Source organism: Martes martes, assembly GCF_963455335.1.
Source record: "Martes martes genome assembly, chromosome: 13".
Classification (NCBI taxonomy): Eukaryota; Metazoa; Chordata; class Mammalia; order Carnivora; family Mustelidae; genus Martes; species Martes martes.
The window spans coordinates 543,341-555,715 of NC_137901.1; positions in this window are offsets into that span (position 1 = coordinate 543,341).

Here is a 12,375-nt window from a genome sequence, read left to right on the forward strand (position 1 = left end):
GCCGGTGTCACTGCCAGCCAGGGAGCCTCCCTGGCCCCTCGGCAAGGTCCCTTCGGGCCACTTGCTGGTCTGAGGCTGCTGCCGTCGGGCTGTCTGCTTTCAGGTCCTGGGGTCCAGGTTGCCGGGGTCGTGGTGGCAGGACCCCTTGGAGACCAGGGGCTGGCGGAGGAGGAGTGAGCACCCTGGTCCCCAGGGCACAGACCCAACAAGCCCCGACCCTCGGTCTCACCTCGCTCAGCTGTCTGCGTGGGTCCCCTCGGAAGAAACAGGTGAGGCTGGAACGACACACCTGCTGCTCGAAGGCAGAAGCCAGAAAAGCTAGTAGCGGGAGTCCCCCTTCTCCACGCCTGGAGCCCCACTGCAGAGGGGCGCCACGGTGGGCCTCCCCCCAGGGGACTCCCCTGGACACCATGCCCAGCACAGGGGACCGTAGCTGGGTTTCAGGGACTGTCGCTGTCCTCGCCTCTCTGCCCCGGGGCCTCACCTGACAAGGTGAAGGGGCTGGTACCAGGTGCGCCCCGGGGGGCGTCAGGCCGTGTGCACTCCGATGCCGGGGAGGCATGAGGGGCCGCCTGTTCCTCCCACCCCCGCCCTCACCTTTGACTGGGGCCTCGCCCCGCGGGGGGCCCAGGAGAACGCTTTCCTGTTGCTTGCTCAGCGGAGTGTGCAGCCACGTCTGCGCCAGCCCTGCGGTCCTGACCCCGGGTTACGGCCTCTCGTCTTTCCTTGAGACGTGCTCTTGGGGGCGCCCGGGCGGCTGAGTGGGGTAAGTCGGTCGTCTGCCCCGGCTCAGGCCTCGGGCCTGCGCGGGCTCGCTCACTCTCTCGCTCTTGATTTAATACATAAAAGAAGACTCTTAACAAAAATAAACTTACCAAAACTCTGGTAAATAATCAAACAAACAAACAGATGCTCGTTGACCCAAATGTCCACAGCAATGCGTTTCAACGCAGAACATTTTGGAAATACAGAGGAAGTACCCTAACTCTGAATGCTAAAGGAGTAAATGCCGAGTGACGATTCCGTGAGTTATCAGCCTTCAACACAGGCAGACGGAGCACCTGACGTCATCAGGATCCCAGGAAAAGTCACCCAAGCAAATCCGGCGCCATCCCGAGGACGGACCCCGCCCCTGCGCACCCGGGACGGGGACGCGGCACCCACGCGCCCTCGGGGTCATTTAGTTGCCCCGTTCTTCGCGCGTGTGTGTCTGTTGGTGATGCCACCGTGTGAAACGGCCCCAAGCAGGGGAGCCGCGGGGCCGTGAGCGCAGGAGGGGGTGACGCGCCTCACGGAGAAGACACGCGCGTCCGCCGCGCTTCCCTCAGGCCGGGCTGCCGGCTCGGCCCGAGCCCAGCGTTGCGAGCTGACCCCAGCGCCCCGCGGAAAGCCAGCGCGGCAGGCGGTGTGCCCCGGCGGTCGGAGCGGCGGCCACAGGAACCCAGCGCTGCGTCTCCCCGGGGCGGTCGCCGGCCACAGCGTGGACGCGGGGGATGTGAGTGAGAAGTCGCATCTTCCCTGCCCGAGGCTGGACCGGGACCCTTGGCCAGGGCAGGGGAGACGGTCTGGCTCGTTTGGAGCCGGGAGCCCTGGGACGCACAGAGCCTTGTATGCCACGGTCTGGCTCCGGGTACTCAGAGCTCAGTCTCCGGCAGGACCACGCACCTGGCTCATCTGCACAATGACCCTGGCCCCTGCACAAGACGGCGTACAGAGAGGGAAGTGACCCACACTGTCTCCACGGAGACGTCCGAGCACAGGGGGACAGCAGAGAGCTGAGCGGCAGAGAGCACCCAAGACATCCCCTCTGCGGTGTGGTGAGCACACGGGGTCCCTGCTGCTGGGGGCACGGAGCCCAACAGCCCCTGAGACGCAGGCCGGAGCCCCTAGGGATGCAGGCGGGAGCCCCCGGGGCCGGCCTAGTGGCCAGTGGCCGCATGTATCAGTGGAGACTTGGCCTGAGAGAGCAAAGGCCTGGGGGGGTCTGTTGGTGCTCCTGGGGGCCAGATCAGCCTGCTCCGCCCAGAGCGCATGAGCCTCGAGCAGCATGGACTTCGGATTCGTGACCTTGTTAATGTGGGTCAGGCTGCAGAGGACACACAGACCAGCCTCAGTGCAAGCTGGAGGCCAGGAAGGAGTCGGTGACCTCCTCCATCGGGAGGGAAGCCCCAGGCTAGTCGGAGGGACGGGTTGGACCGTCAGGCAATTCTAGCCCCGGGGGTCACACGAGTGCAGATGATGCCCCCGATTCCGAGGAAAGATTGCCATGGGGCCACCAGATTCAAAGTCATGTAAGGATCGGCCTGTGCAGGAACGTTCTTGGTGTCAGGTGTGGCTTGCGGGTGACCGCGGAGATCCTGGAGACTCGGACAGGAGAGTCTGGGTTTCGGAGAGCAGGTGCTGGGGACCGGTGAGGGTTAGGTGAAGTCGTACAAGTGATGCTCAGGGACGGACCAGAGAAAGGAGGCCACGCGTCAGGATGAGCCACTGGCTCTTGTGGAAAATGCAGGGTCACGTGGGAAGGTCAGTGCCGGGTCCAGTAGGGCCCCGGTTTTCATCTCCTTCCCGGGCTTCTGACTCTACAAACCTGGGTGCACAGGAATCTCACCCCTGCACTGAGGGGGTCGGCGTCCATCGTTCCCGGGGACTCTCTCCTCCTCCGGCAGCCTCCCTGAATCTAGGAGGCCTTGGCGGTGCCCAGAGACTCCCACTTGCACACTGTGGGCATCCTCCTTGCCCCTTGCCTGTCCCCCCGAAGGGCAGGGGGCTCTGCTGTCCCCTTGCCCGGTCGGGGCCCTGGGTCTTGGCTCTTTCTGGAGACGCAGTTCTTGTAGCTCAGTCTCCCTGGGACCACACACGACCTCACTTCCTGAAGTGCGTCTCGCCTGACCCAGGAGTGGGACCCAGCCCCCTCCTCCCCACCGCAGGGGGCTCTCCTCTGCCCCGGAGCCCCGAGCGTCATGTCCACGGGGGCCAGTCATGACCACGCCAGAAACCGAGGGCATCTTCAGGCAGCTCTGCCCTTCTCAAGCCTGCGCGTGTGATTGGACTGAGGTCCCAGGTCAGGGTCACTGCCCACTCCAGGCCAGGCCCTTGTTGAAAGGTCCCAGAAGACACACACCCTGTCCCCAAGGACTGGGACCATGGGCCGTGAAGCTCTACTCAGCCTGTCACGCCCACTCCGCTCTGCTCACCCCCTTGGGGTCTGTGCACTGCCTTAACTCCCAGGCCTGTCCCACCACCGCCTGGCCCTCTCTGAGTCCAGCTGTCTGGCGGACGGGGTGACAGCTGCCAGCCTGTGCGGCCAGAGGGTTGCTGGGGAGCCCATGCCGCACCCGGGAATCTCTCGCCTCCTCCAACGGGGGCTCGGCTGTGCCGGGAAAGAGGGCGCCGGGCCTTCCCGCCACTCCGCGGGGGAGCGGAAGGCCGTCCTGCTTTCCAGCCCTTGCTGATGCCTCTGAGCCTGGGTGTGTCACCCACCCTGGGCCACCCTTCGCTCCTCCCAACACTGCTGTCCTGTCCTTGGAAACGGTCCCCGAGGGGCACTGCTGCAACGAAGCCTCTTCAGACTCAGCCAATAGGTCATCAAACCGCAGCGTCACGTTGTTTGTGTCCGTGTCTCTCGTGGGGCGTCCCGTGGATTCCCACAGGCGCCGAGGCCACGCTGGGACTGCTTGAGTGGGGTCTGAGTGTGCACCTCAAGGACGCACGTGTGATGGCACGGCGGGTCGGCGGGGGGCCCGTGCCGGCCGCAAGGGCGTTCCTGGTCCGGGAGTCCCAGGCGTGTGCTCCCCCGGCACCCGCTGGGCTGTGCTGGGTGCGGGCACCGGGTCCCGCCGGCTACTGTCTTGAATCAGAATTGATCTCCTATGTGAAGGGATTCTGTTCCATCCCACGATGGCTCAGAGCCTGGCGTCCCGGCTGCAGGTGACGCGTCAGTGCTTTCGACCCACTGGCACCTTCGTTCCTCTCCCCGAAGCTCGGCCAGCCCGGAAACCCGGCTGCGTGCTCGCCGTGCCCGCGCGGAAGGCACAGCCTCTCAGGGGCTCCCGACGGCCCAGACCCGCGACCATCCGTCACGCCGCTCCAGACCCGCTCTTTGATCAGGGAGACGGGTTATGGCGCATTTGCAGCCCCCTGGGACGGCCCTGCAGAACAGAGGCCCAGCAGCGAGTTGCTGAATCAGATTACCTTCCGTTAAATGAAACCGGCCTGGATGCAGGGAGACCACGGCCTGGGTGGGGGAGCCCAACGACCTTAGGAGACAGGGAATAGCCCCAGAGCCAGCGGTGGGAGCAACCTGAAGCCGAAGGAGGCCCGACTCCAGTGGGGAGAGGGGCGTGGCATTCAGTGCAGAGTGGTGCCTCCTCCAGGCAGGCCTCAGGGGATGCACTTCCATCCCACAGAGAGAGCCCCCATTGCACTTTCTGGAAGGCACTTACGTGGGGGAAGTGGACTGAACAGTAGCTCTGCTAATGAAAGGGCCTTGTGGAACGTCACCGACTGGTGCTACAATATCTGGCAGTAATTGTTTTTTTTGGTCTCAGAACATCTTTTTTTTTTTTTTTTAAGATTTTATTTATTTATTCGACAGACAGAGATCACAAGTAGGCAGAGAGGCAGGCAGAGAGAGGGAGAAACAGGCTCCCCACCAAGCAGAGAGCCCGATGCGGGGCTCGATCCCAGGACCCTGAGACCATGACCTGAGCCGAAGGCAGAGGCTCAACCCACGGAGCCACCCAGGCGCCCCTGGTCTCAGAACATCTTTAAAAATGACTGAAGGCCCCAAGACCCCAAGTTCATGCGTGTGCACCTGCTGACACGTATCACATTGGCCATTAAAGTTGAGAAATTAAAGCAAAAAATATGGATTGATCGATCCACTTAAAAGTAGCTTTAAACCCCTTAAGTATTAGCAGAAGTAACGACTTCAGGAAACATCACAGAACGTTTTAGTGAGAAGAACAGCTTCGTTGTTCGTTTCTGCCGCTCTCTTTCATGTCTCGCTCCGTGGTTCGACTCTCATCTCTGGCCGATATTTAGCTGGTAAAGAGGGGCATTTTGTTAGTCTCTTCAGATAATTGTGTGCCTCCTTTGATACCACGTGAAGCATGATAAATGCTGGTTTCTTATAGGCCAGCGGCCATGGGGGCCTGTCGGCACGTGGGCCAGCAAACCGTGCTGCGCCTTGAAGGACGCCCTGCGGGCACGGCTTCGGAACACAGCGTGCTGGTCGTTTGGGGGCAGGTTAGCTGCTGGGCTGGTGTCACCCCCGACCTCAGGAAACTGGAAAATGGAGAAGAGCCTGGGGACTGGTACAAGTTTTCCAAAATTCTATTTTTTGATTGAAAGTTGAAATACTGTCTGTAGTTTGCCTTAAAGCAAAGTGCTCACCTGGTTCATTTTTGAGAAAATGTCAGCCTGACACCCACGTCCGAGTGGCCGTCACTGGCTGTGGGCGTGTCTCGAGCGCCCTCCCGCCTCCGGGCAGGGGCGGCACACTCGGCTCGCGTGCTCCCTGCAGCTACACAGCGTTAATGAGACCAGTATGTGAGGGTTGAGCTACAAGAAAGTCAGTGTTTTTTTGCTTTATTAAGGGTCCTATTCCGTGACCTGGCATTATGTGGTTTAAAGGAAAGTGGTGACCGTGGACCAGCATGCTTCTGGTGGCCGAGGGCAGCTTGGCATTGCCATGACTGGTTCTGGTCTGTGGCTTGGTGGTCCGTGGACAGGCTGGCCCATGGACTGGTTCTGGCTTGGTGGACTGGCTGGTCCGTGGACTTGTTGGCCCATGGACTGGTTGCCTGTGGACTGGCTGGCCCGTGGACTGGCTGGAATGAGCGGGTGATACAGGGGGAGGTCTGTGCATGGTGCTGGAACTCTAGGGTCTGGACTGGGTCTGACAGCCGCCACCATGGCGATGTGGGGTGTCACTGAGCTCCACTGGGCCCTTCCCTGGTTATGAACCCGTGGGCGGCACACCCGACCTCCAGTGCCACCCTGGGTGCTGTAGACGAACTTTCCTGCCCTCCCTCAGGCGTGCCTGCTTCCCCCGGAGCAGGAGACCCGCAAGCCTGGGGGACTTGGGGCTCCACCTGCTTCCGCGTCTGGAATCTCCATCAACACACTTCTTGCTCTCTGTGCGTGTGCATCTTGGAGACAGGATCTGGCTGCTGGGTCTGGAGGGAGCCACGAGTCCACCTGCCCAGGACGTGCGTGGACGTGCAGAGTGTCTCTTCTCCGTGGCTGCGGAGCTCCGCAGCGTAGGGGACGCTCACTCGGAAACTGACAGACGCTCCGCGTGGGCAGCTGCGCGTCCTTGTCAAGGGGCCCCTCCAGCCACCTGCTGAGCGGGATTAGCAGCGACCTCTGCGCCTGGAGCAGCAGCGAGGGCTGCCTCCTCGGAAACTGTCCTTGGTCCAGGCAGAGCAGGTGGACAGAGGCTTGAGAGGCCCAGGAAGGGCCGTCCTCACTCACCCTCCGTCCTGTGTTGTCCCAGCCCCGCGTTCCCCGTCTCCGAAGACACTGAATGAACGCAGAGACAGACAGGTGATTGCTCACTCCCCTCCCCTGCCCTCCTGGCTTTGCCCCCGACGCGAGGCAGCGGACGCCTTGCTGCCCCGGTTCCTGCTTTCACACTTTGGGAGCAGGTTAGAGACCCACACGGACGTGCGCGGTGGAGGGACGCTGGGGAAGAGCCCCCACGATCCGTAAAACACCCCGCAGCCAGCAGGGGTGAGGGCGTCACCCCCGCAACTGTCCTAGCCCGCAGGCAGCCGCAGGGCACATCTGAATCAGGCTCGGCGGCGAGGTCTGGGGAAGTCCTGTTAGAAGCAGTGGCGGTGGTGACGGCAGACGCGGGCCTGTGTGCCTGGGGCGCGCCTCGCCGGCACCGTCCTGCTTCACATGCGTCCACGGGCCAGGGGCTCCGGCCGCAGAGTCGCAGGGGCTCGGGGTTCACGCTGGAAGTCTGGCACGGCTCCGTGCTGGAGAAGCCCGGCGTCTGGTCTGCCATGAGGCCGGCTCCCCGCCGGGGGCACCAGCTTTCTCGGTTTGCTCCGGTGGACGACAGGAAGAACCGCGAGCGCCCGCTTGGCGCGGCCGTTGCTGTGTGGGGAGAAGAGACCCAGTGTCCTCTGGCCTGTGACGGCCTTGCCTCCTCCAGCGGCCCAGCCTGGGTCCCCGCACGAGGGCCCTCAACCGCCCCACGCGCCCCGGCGCCGGACGCCAGCCCAGCAGGTGCGGAGACCTCAGCCCACGGCCGGGCCCGGTCTGAGGCGCGGAGCAGTTCCCGCGTCCTCCTGTTGTGCACGTCCGTCCGCTTTGAAGGTCTCCTGCGTCTCGTGGAAGCCACTGGGGAGCCTCAGGGCTGGTTTCCTGTTTGCGTGACGGCTGGAGGGCTGCCTCCCCAGCAGACGACCCGACGAGAAAGTCACCTGAGGCTTTGGTTAGGCCGCAGGTCCAACAGTGGGTAGGAGGAGCCGTTTGGCCCAAGGACTGCTCCGCGGAGAGCCCACGGCCACGGAGAGCTCGCGGGTGGGCTGCTGCATGACCGTCTGTGCGGCCGTGAGGATCCCGGGACCCACCGGCCATTCCTGCCGTCAGGCACGTGTGACCTTGTCTCAGGGCTCTGGGCCTTCGCGAAGCCCATGGCCGGGGATCCCCTCCCCGGGGTCAGGCGCGTCTTCCTCTGCTCGTGGGGAGCGGGGGCACGTGTTATGGACGTGCCATCGGTGGCCAGGGTCCCGCGCGTGCTGCGCCCTCCCGAGCTTGCATGGTCGCGCTCTGGCAAGAGTGCCCGGGAGCCCCGTCCCTCCGCGGCGCTCGGCCCCTCGCGTGACAAACGGAAGGCCCGCGTCAGGGTCTCGCGGGCTGAGTCCATGCAGTCATCTGCGCACCACACACGTGTGAGTGACAGACACCTCGCCGCAGGAAAGAAACACCCCCACGCGACAGACTGGGCGCTGGCGGTGACGCATCCCGCGGCGTCTTCCTTCCCGGCGTGTTGGACCGCTCTCCCCGATCCCGGCTTCCCCGGATCCTCCTTCCCGCCGGGGGCTTGCTGGGCCCTCCCGCCCGCGCCATCAGCTCGCCTGCCGGTGGGGAGTCGGGGGACACCGCGCGGCGCAGGCGGGGACGGGGGCCCAGATGAGGGGCTGACAATCCCGACAGTTTGGGAAACAGACGACAGATCGCTGCCCGTGGACCCCAGGATCCAAACGGAGGGTCGGGAGCACGCCGCTCTCTGGATTCTGTTTCCTCGACGGTTTTCTAGCTGCTCTCCGGGAGCAGATGCTCCCTTTCTGCACAGCGGGTGAGGCGCTGTCGCTTGTGGCAGAAGGAGCGAGGACGACAGAACTGCATCAGGGCCAAGGCCGCAGGCCGGAGAACACGGGAACCCCAGAAGCCACCGTTCAGCGGATGAGGAGAGAATCCCAGGTCTGGACAACCCGGCATCCTGCTGCCCCCGAGGCCCCCGCCAGCCCGAGACCCCGGCCCAGGGCAGGGAGGGGCTGCAGGCCTGTGACCCCCACACAGACTCAGGGAGCAGCAGGGTCGGCCCAGACGTGCAGAGCTGGACACCCGGGGGTGAAGTGTCCCGCCCCTGGGCCCTGGACCCTGCCGGCTCCTGGGAAGTGGAGACAGCTCTGGGGGGTGAACCTCAACCCAGTGAGGCTGCAGAGTGTGGAGGTGGGAGAGACCGACCGCCAGCCGGGCCCGGGCCCTGACAGGCCCCAGAAGGAGCGGGGCTGTCTCTGCCAGCGCACAGGGACCGGGGCCCATGTCTGCCCCCGGGTGCAGAGCCCTCATCCCGTAGGTGAGGAGACCAAGGAGACCACCTTGTTGGAGGAGTAGAAGCCACTCCAGGATCTTGCTCAGCATGGGGTCCCCCCTGTCCCAGGTCAGTGTGAGGTCCCCGCTGTCCCAGGTCAGGCACTCTTGTGCTGTGCTCAGCTCCTTCTTCCTCTGGGCACCAGGTGGTGAAAAACAGGGGAATTCCCACAACGGTGTTCACAGCCCCACACGGGTCACGTAATCGCAGGAGGTTCAAGTTTCAGGAACGGGGTGATTCCCCACAGTGTTGGGTGTGAATCCTCGAACATGGGACTGAATGCCTTCCTTGGCCGAGAGTCTGGGTTGCACTGCCCGCCTGCCCCGTCCTCCTGTGCCGACAGCTGGGCTCGTCTCCCCGAGCCCCATTTCCTGGCTCGTCTCCCGGGTCACCTGCCCTGTGTCAGCACCCTTGGGGGCTCGCAAGCCTCGGGGCAGGGGAGGTGCTCCTGCCTGCACTGGGCGGAGCGCCTGGGGTTGGGGGGCCCTGGATCCGGAGCCCGCCCACCGTCCAAGAGGGCCGTGGATTGCTTGACCCTCCTAGGTCCTCATTCCTGGTCCACTGCCCTTGATGGTCTCCCCTGTCTCCAGCCCAGCCTTCCCGACCCCTCGGGCAGGCCCACGGGCTTAGGAACACGCTGTCCTCACGCCGCGATGATGGGCTGTCAGCCGGGTCAGGGTTTGCTCTCCGTGCCTGCTAGCAGGAGGTGGAGCCCCCCAGCTTCGACCCTACAGGTGGCTCGTGTTCCCCACTCTGCAGACAGCCACGGAGGCTCCTCACCGGTTGGCAGCCAGGCCCGGGGAGGGGCGAGGCGGGACGCCGCGGACGGGGCTCCCACCCCCAACTCTTCTGGGCAGATCTTGTCCCCGGCGGCCCGGGATGCCCCGCCACCTGCCTCAGAGGACCTGTGCGGGCGGGACGAGCACCCCAGCCCTTGGGCCTGAGTCTCACGGGCATCGCGCTTCCAGGGCAATCCCCGTTCTGAGAATCCCGCCCTTCAGGGAGGTTTTTTCTGGGACATTTCCAGGCACGGCACGGACCTCAGACAGATTCTGCACCTGCTCTCTGTCACGGACGTGGGGGCAGACACGGGGGACCAAAAACAGGCGGTTCTAGATCCCAGAGCTGCGGCTGCCCCTGGGCTGCGGGCCGCGTGCCCCGCTCCCACCTGCGTGCCCAGCTCCCCCACGGACCGGGCTCTGTGCAAAGTAGCGGGGGCGTCCAGACGTGCTTGGGGGGCCCGGAGCATCCTGTCCGCTTAATAGATGTTGATTCCCTTAGCAGCAAATAAAACAGCCCGCAAATGCGTTCTTAGAGCTCACTGTAAGTTAATTAATTCGACTCTCGTGGCCTTATTATTCTTAGATCCAAAGCTAATTCGGAAAGACACATGTTTCTTTTAAAGTTGCGTGGCTGAAAGGACTCAGGGCCTGAGTTGATTAAGAGAAAGCGGCCCTTAGCGTGCAGCCCTCGCGGGCAGAGGGAATATTAGATTAGGGCTCTCGCTCCCTCCCACACCGCCGCTCCTGGACACCAAGCCCACGTGAACTTCTCACGCTCCCCCGGGCCTGAGGTCCTGAAGCGTAAGTCCGCAGGCACCCCTAGGTGGGCGTCCCCCTCCAGGATGAGCCCTGCAGGGACACACACCCCGTGTGGAGACCCCAGAGAAGGGACCTCGGTCACGAGACCCCGGGGGCCTGAGGTTCCTCTCAGCACCACCGTGGGAGCTGCAGCTAGAGCCCAAACTTCCAGGCGGCCCAGGCGCCCGAGGCTCTGCCTCTCTGCAGTGGGGCGGACCCCGCAGGCCGTTCCCGAGAGGAGAGCCTTTGCTGCGCCTGGGATGCTCCTGTGGGACAGAGGATGCTGGAGGCCTGGGGCTGGCCCTGGGCACGTGGGCATCTCTGCGACCAGCCCCAGGCAGAGGCCGGTCCTCATGGGGCTGCTGGGGAGAGCTGGGGTCCAGGAGGGGACGGAGCAGAGGGCCCCCACCTCCTGGCGGCGTGCACATGGCCTCGCCATCTCCTCTTCCTGCCCGCCTGTCCCGTGGGGCCTCCGATCGGCTGGGATCTGACTTGCATCTGCTGGAGACCCGGGTCCTCCTTGGGGTCTGTCTCGCCACCTCGGGGGGCCCCACTGCCAGCCCGTCCATGGCCCTACTCCCTGGGATCTGAGAAAGGCACAGCCCCCAGCACAGACGGCGGCTCAGGGACACTCTGCACACACGTGCTGAGTGACGTCGGTCTCACGCAGAGCTTGGGGCAGCTGAGAGCTCAGGAAACCCATTTCTCAGGTGGGGACACCGAGGGCAGCGCAGCGACTGCTGTGGCCAAGGGCAGGCTGCGTACCCCACGCTGAGCCCCGTGTAAGGGTGTTTGGGTGCCACTGGCCCGGGAACGATGTCCTTCGTCCGTGATCTGGAGGCTCTGCCTTGGGATGCCGCCCACCACACCGCGAGGACCACCTTGGCTAGTCAGTGGGTGCCCTTGGCCCCTCACGGGTCTTGACACAGTGTGGGGAGCTGGAGGTGGCCGGCGTGGTCCGACCTGGTGGGTGCAAGCTTCCCCCGACCGTCATCGAGCACCCGCTGTGGGCTCTATATTCTCACGTGCCTGCACGGACTGGAGTTAGGGGGACGCTGGGTGGGGAGCAACGGGCGCCCAGGAGGGTGGGCTCAGGGGGTACAGCGCCCCAGGGCGTATGGGAGCAGATGGGGGAGAAAGTGCGGCTGGGGAGGGAAGGGGCTCCAGTCAGCACAAAGCCAGTGGGGGGGGGCTGCCTATGTTTCCTGGGGGGAAGACGCCAGACGGTCTCTAACAAAGTCCAAAAATGACTTTCTGCGTGGCTCAGCGTTTGCGTGAGAAGTGAGTCGGGAGAGAACTGTCTGTAGAAGACCTGGAAATCATTCAGGGGGTTCTCCGCCCCCCAGAAGGGAGCACGCACCCCCGATCCCGGGGCGGCTCCGTGCAGAGACCCCTCAGGACCCCCCCACAGCCCACGCCCGCAGCCCCGTGAGGTGCCACCCTGCCCGGACGGGGCCCTGGACAGAAGGAGGACATCAGGCCTGCGGAGGAAACGTGAGTCACGGGTCGGGGGTCGTTGGTGGCGGTGTGCGGGTCCCGTTTCGTCCTGCGTCCTGCTGCTTGGCGTCTATGGGGTGTTCCCATCGCGGCGCGAGGCGCCAGCAGCGGCCGTCCCGGGTGGGGGACTGTGGGAACTCTCTGTACTATTCCTGTGAGCTTTATGTAAAATAAAAAGTGCCTCTAACAGTTTTAGAACTGAATTTAAATCACAGAGGTAAACCAGAGAGAATAAAATCTCTTCCTTTGGTTAGAGCAGGAAAGAGAATTATTCCCACCCTCGTGTCCTGTGACTTTTGGGGCTCTCCGGCAGCGGCCTCCGGGAGCCGCCCTCATCGCCGACCCTAACGGTGCAGGCGAGGCGGGGTCGTGGGGAGGGTCTGCCTTCCAAGGAGGGGCGCTTGGTCCAAGTACCAGCTTTCCTACCTCAGGCGCTGACCTGGGGTGACGGGGGCGATTCCTGCG